We start from the raw sequence: 13,866 nt of genomic DNA, 5'->3' as shown, positions 1-13,866 counted from the left end.
CTCATCATCGCCGAGACTTGTCTTGATCCTACGAAGGCTCTGTTCTTCGGGAAGGCATCGTGGGAAGTGAACCTGACACAACACACAACAATCATTCGACAGGAGAGAACAGAGTGATGGTCTGAGGTCATTGTGTTTGCGAAGACAATCAGTCACGGGCATCGTCGTCCGCGCGCCCCTGACCAAACGGTTTGTCGCTCTCTCTTCTTCTCCCTGTCAGGAAAACAGCCAGATGAGGTCGAAATAACACTCAAAAGGGGCAGCATCTATATCTTGAAAACGCGCGAAGACTGGGTTCGCTGTCATGGCCTATCATCGTCATCCTCTTCCCAGCCCCTGACCGCATCACGATTATCACGTTTGCAAAAGGAAACATACGAATGATTGGGCGTTCTGCTTTTTGTTGTTGCGAACCCAAATCCCAGTCTCCCCGTGAACCAGAGCGTAGCGATACACGCCAAGCAGGCCTCACATCACCAAAAAGCCTCACGAACGCGACCTGCGTCCTTCAGATCCAGCCTGTCCCTCACCCCTGAGCCCCTTCTTGAACACACAATCATCCAAATCATCCATTGCTTCAACTCAGTTGAATCTTTTCTTCATATTCGTGATTCACTTTCTAGGATTGAACGATCTTTACGCGCCCATTTCACCTCCATCGACGCGTTCGGTAGAATATCTGCCACGATACCCACAAGCCTCAAGATGCCCGTCAAACCTGTCAAATCTGCCCCCAAACTACGCCGCCCGTAGCTCAGCGACGGCACCAAAGACCGGACACTGAACGAAGAACCTGTCCAACACCAGGTTCGAGCGGGCTTCATAGACCACCAAGACGGTCGAACGCCACTCCCTCGCCTGGATCGTTGACGGCGTCAATCAGGGTCCTCCTCCACCACAAGATCTTGACGTGAGATCTCTGTCTGTCTCTTTGCATTTGTGTTTCTCTGGCTTCAAAGTTCAATATCACAAGTACGGAGGCTGGAAGGGGGTTCTGCCTCGCTGTTACTCGACTGCACTTCACGGGGGCTGGCTGCGCCAACCAATTCATCGCCAATTGCGTTCAAAAATCCATATGCAACGGCAAGCACGCTGCGCTCAAGCTACCCGACAATCCCCAGCCTGCAATCCAGCAGCAGCAGCAGCACCTTTGGCCCGAGAAAGCACCTCCTCTCTGCGCTGGTCGCGGCAACAACTTGCACTGGACGATCCTGCCTCACACAACTGGACGAAAGGGGCCGGGTCACCCGTCACATTCTTCTCGAGGCCGCCGTATGCACAGCACGAGCACCCAGCCCAGCCCCAGCCGTCCGACATGGTGCCCGCCCCGCGGGCATCTGCACCTAAACTTCTGCTTCTGGAGCAGTGTGATCACCCTACTCAAGACGACAGCCCCCGGATCACTAGTCCGGGCACAACTCAGTGGCTAAGGCACGGCAGGAAGGCAGCAAGCTACGTGTACCGCCGCCGCCAGAAAAATGCCCGTGACACCTCCTCCATTTGTTATTTTCTCACCCGCGCCCCTCGGACTCTCGCGTCCGTGATGCGCAAATGCGGTAATGTTGGAAGAAAGTGTGATCAGGTCTAGAGGCCGCCGCTCTTCCCGCCTCTCCCGACCTCCTTCGAGGGAAAGAACACCAGATGACACGAACCTGAACGCCAGAGCGCGAAGATTGAACAGACGGAGGCGGCATGAATCCTACGCGCGTCGTGCGTGTATCGTGTGTTATTGTGTATCGTGTCGTTTCGTGTCGTGTACCATCCGCACACTTCATCCAGCCTCTCTCTCTCTTCTTTCTCTCTGCCTTGGATAATACACGCCCCCTTGGCGCCCCGGAGAGAAGCCCATGGCGCGCCTAGCCGTATCCTGTGCCAATTCACGATAGCCATGCCGTGGGTGTGTTTTTGTCTCTCCGCCAGTCTTACCGCATGACGCCGTCGTGTTTTCCTCTACGAGCATCCTCTTGGCCCAGCACGAGACGTGCTGTACGTGATTTCCTCACCCCATAGACTAAAAAAGATGGCAAAAACAGAGTTTCCGACTTTCTTACACTTCCACACACACGCCTCTACCCTCTAGTGTCCGTCGTAGGCGGCGGGGAAGGGGGAAAAAGGGGGTGAAGGAGTGAAAGAGCGAAGTAAACGCGGCGCCGTCTCCAAATAGGGGCGCTCACTAAACCATCCGCCGTCTCGTTTCTCTTGCTTCCCTCATCGCTGAGGAAGCATGGCTTGCTCTCTTCAAGAGGAAACTCACGAAAAGGAGACGCTACAATCCCCCGCTAGACACGTCTGCTCTGGCCGCCACCAAGCAGGCGCTAGGAAGTCGCGTTTTTGAAAGGAGGACAAGCAAAGGGTCAAAAGGATTAGCCACAAGCCCCGGGCATCGGCACGCAGAGACGCCAACCAGCGCCAGTTTGACAATCATCAGCGCCGGCAACAACACCGTCGACGGGTGTGCGAGCGTTGGCAGCGTGTCCGAAAAGAACGGACAAGGAAGGAGAATAATTGAGACGACGATGCCGCCGGCGGACAAGAACACCTCGAAGCAAGCCAAACCCGCTTGACGGAGGGGTTCATGATAGCGTTGGGGTCCTTTCTGCTACGATCCATTGACTACGGAGTCGACTCCGGATAAGTCCAGCGAACGAGGGCGAGAAAAGCCTCCCCTTTGTGGCCGGATATCCGTAGAGACTCGGAAGAGAGGCAGTACTAAGATGAGGTTGGAGGTTATTTGTCATTGATCTCCGTTGCAAAAGATCCTCTCCTCCTGTATACCCTTTATTCTTTAAAAATGGTCAAGTAGATGAAGATTGAGGCTTGCTTCAACGCCCGTCCGCGCGCGAACGCCTCTTCGCATGTGCGTTGCCGCCACACCTGGCCTTCTTCCTTCCCTCCCGCAACGGCAATGATTCCAAAGGTCCCTTTGACACACGCCCATGTCACGGGGGAGGCAAAGTTATGGCGGGTGGTAGGTAGTCTATTCCAGCCAATTGTCGTATCGTATGCGACAGCGCATGCAGAGCGTATCAGATGAGGAGGGGATGCCATAGGTGAGAGCAGAGGGAATTGCGCGGAGGAGGGCAGTTCCCCTCCAGGGTGATCAGCGTTCGTTCGCACTGCCACCGGGTGCCCTCGGATAGCCTCCGGCCAAGTGAGCAAAGATCTTCGGCCTAAGGTAGCGGGGCGGGGAAGAGTAGGTAGCGGGCCATCCATCCATGGGAGAGCGCGATGGCAACAGGAGTAGGGGACTGAGAAAGGACCCTGCCCACGGACACCATCTCTTCGCTGTTGCTTCCGTGGCCCCCTTCCCCTGTCCACCTCTCTCCCGCCGCCGGACTCAATCTATCCAACAACAAGACGCGGCAGCTCTTCATAATTGGACTGACCCACACCGTACACGGAGAGGCGGATGCAGCAGGTCACGAATCATTGATATGCGCCACCTGCGACGCTGGGGGAAATTGACAAGTTTTCGGGTTAATTATCCTTGGTTGTGTGAATTAGGCCGAGTGGATAGAGGGCCTAGACGCGGCTCGACATGCGTGGTGTGGCTCCTCTCCGCGTGTACAGTACGCTGGGGGCCATATCTCCTCGGTGCTATTGCATTGACATAGTGACTTTGTTCTCCTCTCCGCTGTTGCCGCGTTTGGATGAACGGCTGTGCCGTCTCAGAAACGGCATGGATCGGTTCCCAAGGAGAACAGACACGATATCATCTCTGGGATCCTGTACCGAGTAGAACGGGGGCGAAAGACGACGGCATGCCGTTTCCCCCCACGAGTCAGTTAAACTCGATGGCTTGCACAATTGCTTGAGCTGTTGAAGAAGCGCCTTGTGGCGCGCTCTCTCTGTTGTGGAAGTCGTTTGAGAATTGAAGCCGGGGAAGGTCGAGAACAAAGAGACACCCTTTCCCGAGCACCAAACGCGAGAAGCGAGGGCGCCATCTTGGAGCCACACTCGGACTCTTGAGCTCGGACTTTCCGCTGGCAGGTTCGTTGGCGGACAAGCGGGAGGAAGGCAGAGGGTAACTTCGGATAGCAAGCAACGATGGGTGTGGTGTGGGATTTGAGATTTTCCTCTTGACTGCCATCCTGTGAGAATCGTCCCCAGTTTCGTCCAAATTGGGAGCGTTACGGACGTTGGGTGCGGTGGAAGTGCAAAAGGCCCATGGGTGGGAAACTCTATTCGAGTCTTTGTCTTGGAATATCTGCAATGATTGGACGCATTTGCTTGAAGGGAGATGAGGTGGGCGCGGCCTCAGACCTCGCTGACAGATTGCGCATACCCGTGACTGTCCCAATTACGGTAGGGATGAATTCGCGAGTAGTGAACACGTCTTGACGCCTCTCTCAAAGCATTCTGCATCGCTGTGTCTCCAGTTCAATTGCTTGCGCTGGCCTTCCCGTCCCGGCCTGGAAGAGCCGCTGGATGAACATTGACGAGATTTTGGAAGAGACCCGCCAGTAGTCCCGATACAGTATGGTCAGGCTCATCATCACCTTGAGTGTGTAATTAACGTGACATCGGGACCTCAGCAGGCGGGCTTGTAAGCAAGCGGCTTAGTGCGCTGGTTAGTGCTGCCGTGGGCCGCCAGCGCGAGTGAGGACAAGTCTTTGACCTATGTTGAAGAATCTCTAACTTGATGAAGGCATGTTTACGTCTGTGGCGGCGTGAGCGAAACTATGTCGGGGAGCTGGGAGATAATGCTTTGGAAATCGGCTAGATTTCGTAACTTGGCGCGTAAGCAGGGTGCAGAGTGGCAGGGTGCAGGGTAGGAATCGCGACTCGAGTTGACGTACAACCGCAGTATGCCCGATTATCAGGCGAAAGAGAGTGCTAAGATGTGATATCAGGAGAGCTGATAGCCTCTAGGGCACGGTTTGTATCGAGTGATATCGGGTGGCATCGACCAATATGTGCCTGTATCGTCCGGTTTATCTTTTATTATAACCTTTTTGGAGACATGGCATGGAACTTCCCCGATTTCTCCAGAGCAGCACCGCGGCCAACCGCCTGGGACGTGATGCGTCCTCGTTGGCTTGCTAGTGCAGGCACTTTTTGCCGTAATCCGATGTTTACAGTTTGAGCCCCTCTCGTAGCAGGGCATGCCGAAGTCAAAGGAACAGAAGCATTCTGATTCCCCTCCTCTCGAGGCTTAGCCCCCGCCCCTCCTCCTCTCATCGAACCCCCACCAAACTGCCGTCCCAAGTGGCAGGACGAGCTATTGAGACGCCATGTTACACTCTTTGGCGTTGTCTTTGTGCAACTTGGGTACGGGCGAAGGCCAAGAGGAGGAAAAGAAAGGACTGCATCAGGTGTGTAACCCAGACCCAGGTTCCTGGAGCAGCGAAGGGAGCGGCGTCGAGGGCGAGACAGAACCGACAACGTGGTGTCCCGGTCGACGGATGATGTTCACAAGGATCTGCACGATCCCGGTTGGTCGAGACGGCTACGGCCCACAGTAGCCCACCCGGGGATATGCAGCCAAATCTCCTTTTTTTGACGACATCATACGTGTTTTGCGAATTGATTGATTCTTGCGTCGAACCGGGCGCACCTTGCGACAGACTCAATCTCTTCCAACGCTCGGTTTTTCTTTCTTGTTGAAACGCCTCTCGTGTTCTGGCCCGGCGTAATATAATTGAAATGACTGCACGTACCGGGCAGTCCCCTGTTGTTCAGGCACGCAAAGCTGGAGGGAGGCCATGGTTCTAGCACCAGTAGGTTGGTTGACGTGCCGTTTGGTAATGTTCTGTTCGCGACCACCGCGTGCTGGCATATCAGAGGCCAATTAACGCGATAGCCATGCCGATAGCAAGCTCAATTGCTGAAGTCGACTCCCCAATTCCTATTCGCAACCTCCTAAGGATACGACTGGTTCAGGAGGTCTCGGCCTTCCCTCGAGGAAACGTGGGCTAGTCGCAGTCCCCCCAGGTTTCATGAGCCACAGGACAAACAGCTGTCCAACGGCGGAGAAATATCATGGCTCCATGTTTTAGCCATACGGCGACTAAGGCCATCTCCAACGCAAACATGTTTCCGCTTCATTGCATTTGCTGACCGATACGCAGACGCCCGCGATTGAAAGCTAGGCCACGATAGCGCCCTGACCATTTGTCGACAGGAACTGAAAGACGCCGGCTGATCGGAGAAATTCGTAGTTGGCGTTGCCTTAACCCTGTCGAACCAGGCGGGCCAGAACTTGCTTGGCCTTTGCGCGCGTGATTTTCCAACGGCGTCAACACCGTCATCGGGAGCGAAAAAAAAGGGGGTCAATTAGAAGGCCACGAAGTGGTGATGCCGTGGGTCCAGGAGCCGCTATTGCCTTGACGGGGTTAGGGTTCTCTCATGCGCTGGCGTCTCCATGGCATCGTCAGTTCGGCTCACGACCTGACCGATGCATCTTTCGCGTAGGCTGTTGATTAGTTGCACTAGAGGTGCTTCTCTTGTGCAGAGACTAACGGAGGCACTTGGTTGCAACTGCAACCCTGCCCTAAGAATGATCCACCGCTATTCCTCGTTGGAGACGCTACAGACAAAGGAGCCGGCCATGTCGAGAGGCTTCGCATCGAGCTTGACCATGTGGGACGGCCTACCCATGGTTGACGGGAGCTTTCGATGGATACACATCCAGGTACGGGAGCGACAGCTAGAACGGCCGGATGTCACCTCAGAGGCTTTTCTGATTTCGCCGCATCGTCGGATGGATGTAGTTGGTCAGCCCCAGGGAGCAGCGACTAGCTCCCAAGACCGCGCGCAGGCCATGAGACTGCTCCGTACCAATCTCTTCTGATATTTGGTAGGCGCTTTCCTGTTAGAGGCAAAGTCTATTCTGCAAAGCTCTTAGTCGTGCGGACTTTGGTCCCAACGGCGGTGAAGACAAAGACTGTGTGCGACGCAAGGCAGTTGGAAACAGGGATGAAGCTGAGGCTTTCATCAGCACGGACAATGTTCGCTGGTTAGTTTGAGTCCCTGTTGGGACGAATGACTCTCCTGGGTAGCTTCGAAAACATCCAAGCAGTTTCGATGGATGCAAACATGATGCTAGTATGTGATTGTGACTGCATCTCCCTCGTGCTTGGATGCCAACCACTCAGGGGTAGGTCCAAGATGGATGGTGCTTGCGTCGCCCTGAGGGGGATGATCATTGTGCAGACGCACACATCCATGACATGAGACTTGACCGCAGCATAGAGGAGAGAAGAAAATGCGACTGAAAAGGGGGAGTGCTGTGGGGGATGGAACCTTCGTCCGATATGAATCCTGCCGACAGTGTCGCAGTTCTTTGCACCACGACGCCGTACGCGCGGTTTGGCATAGAACAGACTTGTTCGAGCTTTACGCACAGGCATGATCGATGCCATAATAAGCAGATACTCCGGGGTTGGCGGCCTCGGGCAAGAACTATGATTTGCGTTGCATTGTATGGTGATCGTTGACCGCGATAAGCACGCGCGACAGCAGCCACGGGAAGACGGGGAGATGAAGAGACGGGCAGAACCTTGCCAGGAGTCTGCAATTGCCAACCACTGCACTCGAGATGAAGATATTCCCGCATGCTTAATGAGCAAGTTTCAATGTGCAAGCCCCTCACCATAAAATCTTCTTCTCTCAAAGTGTCTCGGGCTATGATGGTTGGACCAGGATGCAAACTCGCGAGCGTCGCTGCCAATCGATAACAACCGTTGAAGACATCTCTCCGGTAGCCGCAAGCCAAGTGCCTCACTTCCAGAGAGACAAAAGGCTGAACCTGTAACTAGACCCATTGTCCTTAAGGTAGCCTTGTAAGTTCAGATGTGATTGACCAGCCCGTCAGCTTAGCTAAGTGGCTCTGCAGGCGTTGGATTTCTAGAGTAGTACGAATAATAAGGCTAAGGCTGACATTCTCTGGGATGATAAGTCGCCCGCAGGAGGAGTTTGTCATGTGCACCAACTCGAGTCGCTCGATGATTGATGACGCTGATTGGATGAAGTCAGTTTGCCGCTACCCGATCGCGTTCGGTCTGCCAACCATCCTCTGGACGATGGGAGAGACTGGCCGTCATGAACCAAAATATTGCGGGTAATCGTCCACCTATCGCTGGTCTTGACAGCACCAGAAATCGATGCTCGATCATACATACAATCATTGTGCTTTTTGGGGCTTTCAACCGAGCTGCAAGTTTCTTCAGAGATCAACATTGCCCACCGCTCGGCCTCTCGCGCTCAAGGATGGATGTGTGGAGCGCCGAGGTCGATCAATGACAAGCAAGCAAGGCGATCGACAGGGCAAAATATCCCTGAAAATACGGAAGCGCATGCGCTCCTCCAAATCATCGATGAACAGACACGAGTCATTCTCTCTTGATTTTCAACCTACAACACCTCACCGGAGGCGTTGTGAGGATTGCGCGGTTGCAGGTATTTGCGTTGCAACAGTGGCGAGGCGAATTGTCCATTCGGTCTACTGAATGAGCTTAACTGTCGTTGACTCAAGCCTTTCGAAGAAGTATTTGAGACTGTTTCTGTAAAGCCCTAGAATTCTTCTGCTCAAGTCTCCTGCAGACCAAATGATCGCCAGATAGGGTCTACCATCGCGGCGGATCATCAAGCTAGCCGGCTTTCGTCAGCTTCCCAGCTGTCGGGAGTCATTGGTGGTGTTCATTCTTTGCCGCACGCATCATTTGGCAGTCAGAGCGCCTACTCCTGTGCTCTGTAGTTTGTGATCGTTCTTGCGTAGACTTTGCACACCGCGCTAGCAGCGAAGCGAAAGGGCTATGCAGGGGATAGTGAGTTTGTGGGGGTGCGGTTGTTAGTGGCCCGCTTGACTAGAGTCGACCGGATAGCGGAAAGTAGTTGGCTCCTCTCTTGGAGTTTGCGCGATGATACCTGGGAATGCAGTGTGAATGTGAAGGTTGTGTCCGTACGTACTGCGTAGGACGAGGCGGATGATCCAAAAGCGGGTAGCCGAGGGTTAGAAAACCGCCTTACCTGAACCACTATCGATGACCTTCTGGGGGTTTGAGGGGTCAGACCGTCAGAGGAGAGGGGCTGTATGGTATCGCGATAGCCCTGTCTGTATCCCATCATGCGGGAGATCAGGCTGTATGCGACATAGCAGGTTGATGGAGGGCACCGCTGAGTGGTGGGCCCCAGGCAGAGGACGATCTTCATGAGCCGGCGTCAGCAGCAGAATTGGCCCACGCCGCTGTATTCCTAGCTGGGGACATGGGAAATCGACTTTCCCACTCCCGCCGCTCAACTTTGCTCTTTGCCTCCTCGTACCTCCACTTGGGTACTCCGCTGCCGTGGCTCTCGGAGTGTGGCATCTCCGATATTGGCCGTCCGTCGTTGCCGACCGGATCAATCAGCGAAGCAATCGTGATAGGTGCACCGGCTTTGCAGCGCGCGCTGCAGCCTGGAGCATGCAGCTAGCCAGGCCTCATGGCGGTCCAGTTGTAAGTCATCTCTTGCAGGTACGAGCGCCATTGTCATTCTTCTGTGTCGTCTTGCTCACCGCCAACTGTTGTCATCCATAGAAGGAAGATCCGAGAACGATGTTGAACAATCCATCGCCCGCCCGCTGCAATACCGTACGGATACCGCGTACGCGTTTCTGCTTGGCTTAGGTGCAGGTGCCGCTTTTCGCGGTCGTCTGTTGCCGCAGTGGATGTGCGCAACATCTAGCCAACTGGCGATGAGTGAAAATAAGCCGCTTTCCGTGGCTCCTCGCCTATGTCCGTTACCTAAGGGCATGCACCTCTGTCCCATTTCAATTACAGTGCGAAGCCCGGCAGTGTGAACACTGTCTGCCGCTCCGACTGCATCAGCTCACGCTAGCGGGAACAGGGGTATCGTTGCTCTTGTCCGTTGGGGGCTTAAAATTGGCCGTACTTTGCTTGACACTGGCTGGGCTCGCCAGACCCCCCTGAAGGATGCTTGTTCGTCGAGGACCACAGCAGCAGGACTGACCGCCTGATGGCCTCATGACTTCATCCACCAGGGGTACCATATGCCATAGTTGCATAATGTCCCTGATGGGCCGGGCTTGCCTTGTCTTGCAAAATTCCCAGAAACATGTGAGACGCGTCGGCTAGAGCATCTTACCAGTGGGAATCACTTGGAGACGGTCGAATACCTCGATAAAGATGTCTTTCCGGTTTGGTTCCTGGAGCTTGGCAAATGATTCCATGGGCATTAGCGGCGCCTGAAGCATCCCCTTCGTCTTAGCCGCACATACGCCTCGAGGTATTGGGAATAGTCAGGAACATATGTCTCAGACAAGCCTTGAAACTTGCTTTCTAGCCTTCCCGAAAGTGGTTGTCGGCAACAGCTCATTACGGCGGTGATCCTCAAGTTGATTCAGTTGCCCAGCCTAAAGGAAGGTCTTTTTCAAAGGAGCAGCAAGATACATGGCAGACGACCTTGGCTATCGCATGGCTGTCAATGTGCATGAAGCTTGCGCTGCCGTGCCGTTGGACGAGTCAGTGCAAATGCTCTGTCCTGCTTTGCCGTGAGGAAGCGATTGAACGAACGACACGCAACTTGATGCTGAAAGCCAAACACGGCGACGGCCGTGGCTAGAAAACGAAAGTCTGTAATCAAGGTCGTAATCGGTCGAATAGCGTTGTCGTGCCTTCCTTAGAAGGCCTGGCCTGGAACCAGCGAGAAACCTGGTGTAAGAGGAAAACGTGACCTGTGCGGATGACGGTGCGTCCTGCAAGATTGGTTCCAGCCTCACGAAAAACTCAAAATCCCACCCTTTCCCTTGGGCATCAAATGACAAGAGGCGAGAGACCTCCCGAAATGCAGAGAGCAGCCGAAAGTGACCCCGGTTTTCATCTTATGGTGGGCCCAGGAGATGTGCAAAAATCCTTGCTACCGAAGAAGTCTGGCGATATTGGCTGGGAAGTCCTGCGACGAAGAATTAGAAGAGGGACAGCCATGTCGCGGAAGTGAGGGGCACGACGACGCGGCAGGGTGCGGCAGAAGTGAGAGCAGCTGAGGAAAGGTGAAGCATTGATGATATATTAAAGGTTAAAGGGTGTACTTGTAGACAGACAGACGTCAGATGGTTGACATTGACAGTCCTGTGTGCGATGGCAAGTGATTGACAGAGCAGGGAAGCATAAAATCTTACCCTGCTGCGAAACCAAGAGCGAGCATGACCCTGTCTGATAGACACCAAGCAACTCCAACTTCCGCTGCAACGAACTCGACATGGCAGGCAGTGGTAGCGTCTGCCCTGAGCCGGCTCTTTTTGATGAGTGTTGCGGCCGATTTGCGAGATGCGTCGGTCCTCGTGCAACGTTTTGGACGATTCCAACAGACCGCCTCATTGACGATCCAAGTTCGGATTCGGTCTGTATCTTCCTCGGCCACTTCGCCCAGCTGCCACGGCTGGCTCGACGGCTAGACGGTTCGCCGTGCTCATACGATTGTTGCACAGGGTCAAGCCACTGTCCTTGGTGCGTGGATTGGACCGTGGTCCGTCGCGCTGAACGGCATGGTCTGCACATCAGTGGATACTCCACGTGAGGCAGTATGGCCGGACTGCAGACATCGGGCGCACAAAGTTTTAGCCTGCACGTGGAATGTTGTGGTGAGGTAGCATTTCGAGCTCGAAAAGGGACGTGCGAACAAAATCCTAGGTGATGTGAGGAGGGGTAGACAGGCCCCAGAGGACTTCGATAAAATGGTGTCTCGCGACCTGGTCTAGTCTGGTCAGGTCAGGTCAAGCCTGAGCCTGTCAGTGACAGCGCTCGGTCATCCACTGGGCCGGAGAAGAGGGCCACGACTGCATTTTCAGCGCTGGTCTGGCCGGTACTTTGTGCTGGGCGGTGCGTAGAGTACGAGCCAGCATGTCATGGCCAAGACACGCAGCAGGGGTGTCGAGTGGCAGGCCGCCGGCGACGGAGGCGACGACATGGCGAGTGACAAAAGGGCGGCAATGAAGGCGGCCAACCAGCACTCAATGGCATGGATAGTACCCGTAGGCAAAGGGCAGAAAGGCTGCCGTCGTCGCTGCTCAACTGCTGCAGGCTTCAGGCAATGGAATCATCGCATGGGTAATGCGGTCAGAAACTTTGGGTCTGATGACCGTGTCTTGCTTGTCGTTCCGAGGTATCCGCGCAATCTCAATCCTTTCTCGTGTTCCTCGTTCCCTGGGATTCGTGGCCTAATGCGGTCCTATCCTGTCAAAATTTCGTGTGTTGCCGCCGCCATTCGTATCGGTGTGCAATGTACACGGGCAACAAGAGGGAGTCACAATATTTGCCAATGCTGGGCCGCTCGGCCAATGACGGCAATGCAGTGCCGCATTCGGAGCGACAACTCGATTTTTCGAATTCATGGATGGGTGACCGATGCAAGAAGATGAAATCGGCGGAATTTGGAGGGATATGAGGTTCATGGCCGGCTGCAGCAGGTCGTTGGGAGTGTGCATTGGCCGAAAGTTGCTTCGCCCTAGTCGATGGCGGCACCACCAACTGAGGGAGGATCAATGGGAATGACATGAACATGGGACGACGTGAGGGTGATGTGATACCAGTGACCGTTGAAATGGTGACGGCTGGAAGCGGGAAGCAAGATTGGCGGGGGCCTGCTGCTCATGGACAATCACTTGTCGTTTGTGGTGTGCTCGCACGGGTGCCCGTAGAGGTGCGTGTGTACTAGTACAAGACATTTCGTCTGGCCAGTCGTTGGTGTTGCAGTGTTGCAGGTGGCTGAAGCCGACCAGGCGAGTCGTCACCGACATCAGCGCGGGTTTGCAGGTCGGTGTGGCACGTCTTCGTCAAGGACGGAGCAGCCTGTAGCATGACGGTTTTGAGCTTGATGTTCGTGTGTTGTCGGGATGCTAGCCGCCGGCCATGCCAAGGCATGCTCCTCGTGGCTTCTCTGCCCCCAAATCCTTCAGGATGAGTGACCGAACGAACTAGCGTCCTTGTCATTCAGGGTTTGATGTGTGGTGGTGCGACTGTCCAAGGTGTTGGGCCTGGAGGGCTGTCGTTGGAACAAACAATTGGCGATGGCGGCGCTACTCGTCTCAAGGATGGACCGGCGGTAGATGAACAGCCAGCCAGCCAGGCCTGTAGGTGCGAGGTCAAGTCGGGATAAGGTGTTTGCCCGTTTGCACGGCACTGCTCTTCTGTGTGTGCGTGTGTTGGTTTGGGTTCCTCGGCGGCGGCCAACTGAAAGACAAGACCAGACACTGTGCCCCTCCGGGGCATTAACGCTTGCTTAGTCGATTCCCAGCGGTTTGGGTCGCTTGAGATCTGTCGACGCCCTAACTTTCGCGACAGATCACTCTAGCAGCGGGCTGCGTTTCTTGGTGAACCCCCAAACCAGGGTGTCGGGACTTAGTTAGTTTGTTCGAGAATAGCCGTAGATTGGTCCTGAACTATTCGGATAGCCCTAAGGCACGTTGGAGGCGGTTCCTGGCATTGGCTTTGGCTCATGTGCAGCACCTCATGCTGAGGCCTGAACCAGGCTAGAAAGCCGTCGTTGTCGGTACTTGGACGACCGACCACACTGCTTCGACGAGGCTGTCGTCTGTGGACTGTAAAGGGTGTCGGAAGGTGGGAGCAGTGGGAGAGGAGCAGTGGCGGCGGCGGCCGCCATCTGGTCATCAACGTGCCCGTTCGCCGTGGACCGCGGGCCGTGGAGCGTAGATGTGATGCATGCAAATGCTTGCAGGGCTCCGGGAATTGCATCGTAAGCTGTCGGACACCGACCGACTCGGCCGTGAACTTGAGCGGTGAGAACAGGGTACAGTCCCATCAAGCAGGGAGGAGTCCAACACGGCCGACACATTCGCAATATCAGTCAGACTCGGCTCGACACGGCTCGACAGGCCACATTGACACGCATGCGGGCTGCGCGATGGCA

The sequence above is a fragment of the Colletotrichum gloeosporioides genome (genome assembly GCF_011800055.1).
Source record: "Colletotrichum gloeosporioides strain Lc1 chromosome Unknown consensus_49, whole genome shotgun sequence".
NCBI lineage: Eukaryota > Fungi > Ascomycota > Sordariomycetes > Glomerellales > Glomerellaceae > Colletotrichum > Colletotrichum gloeosporioides.
This window is presented reverse-complemented; position numbering follows the sequence as displayed.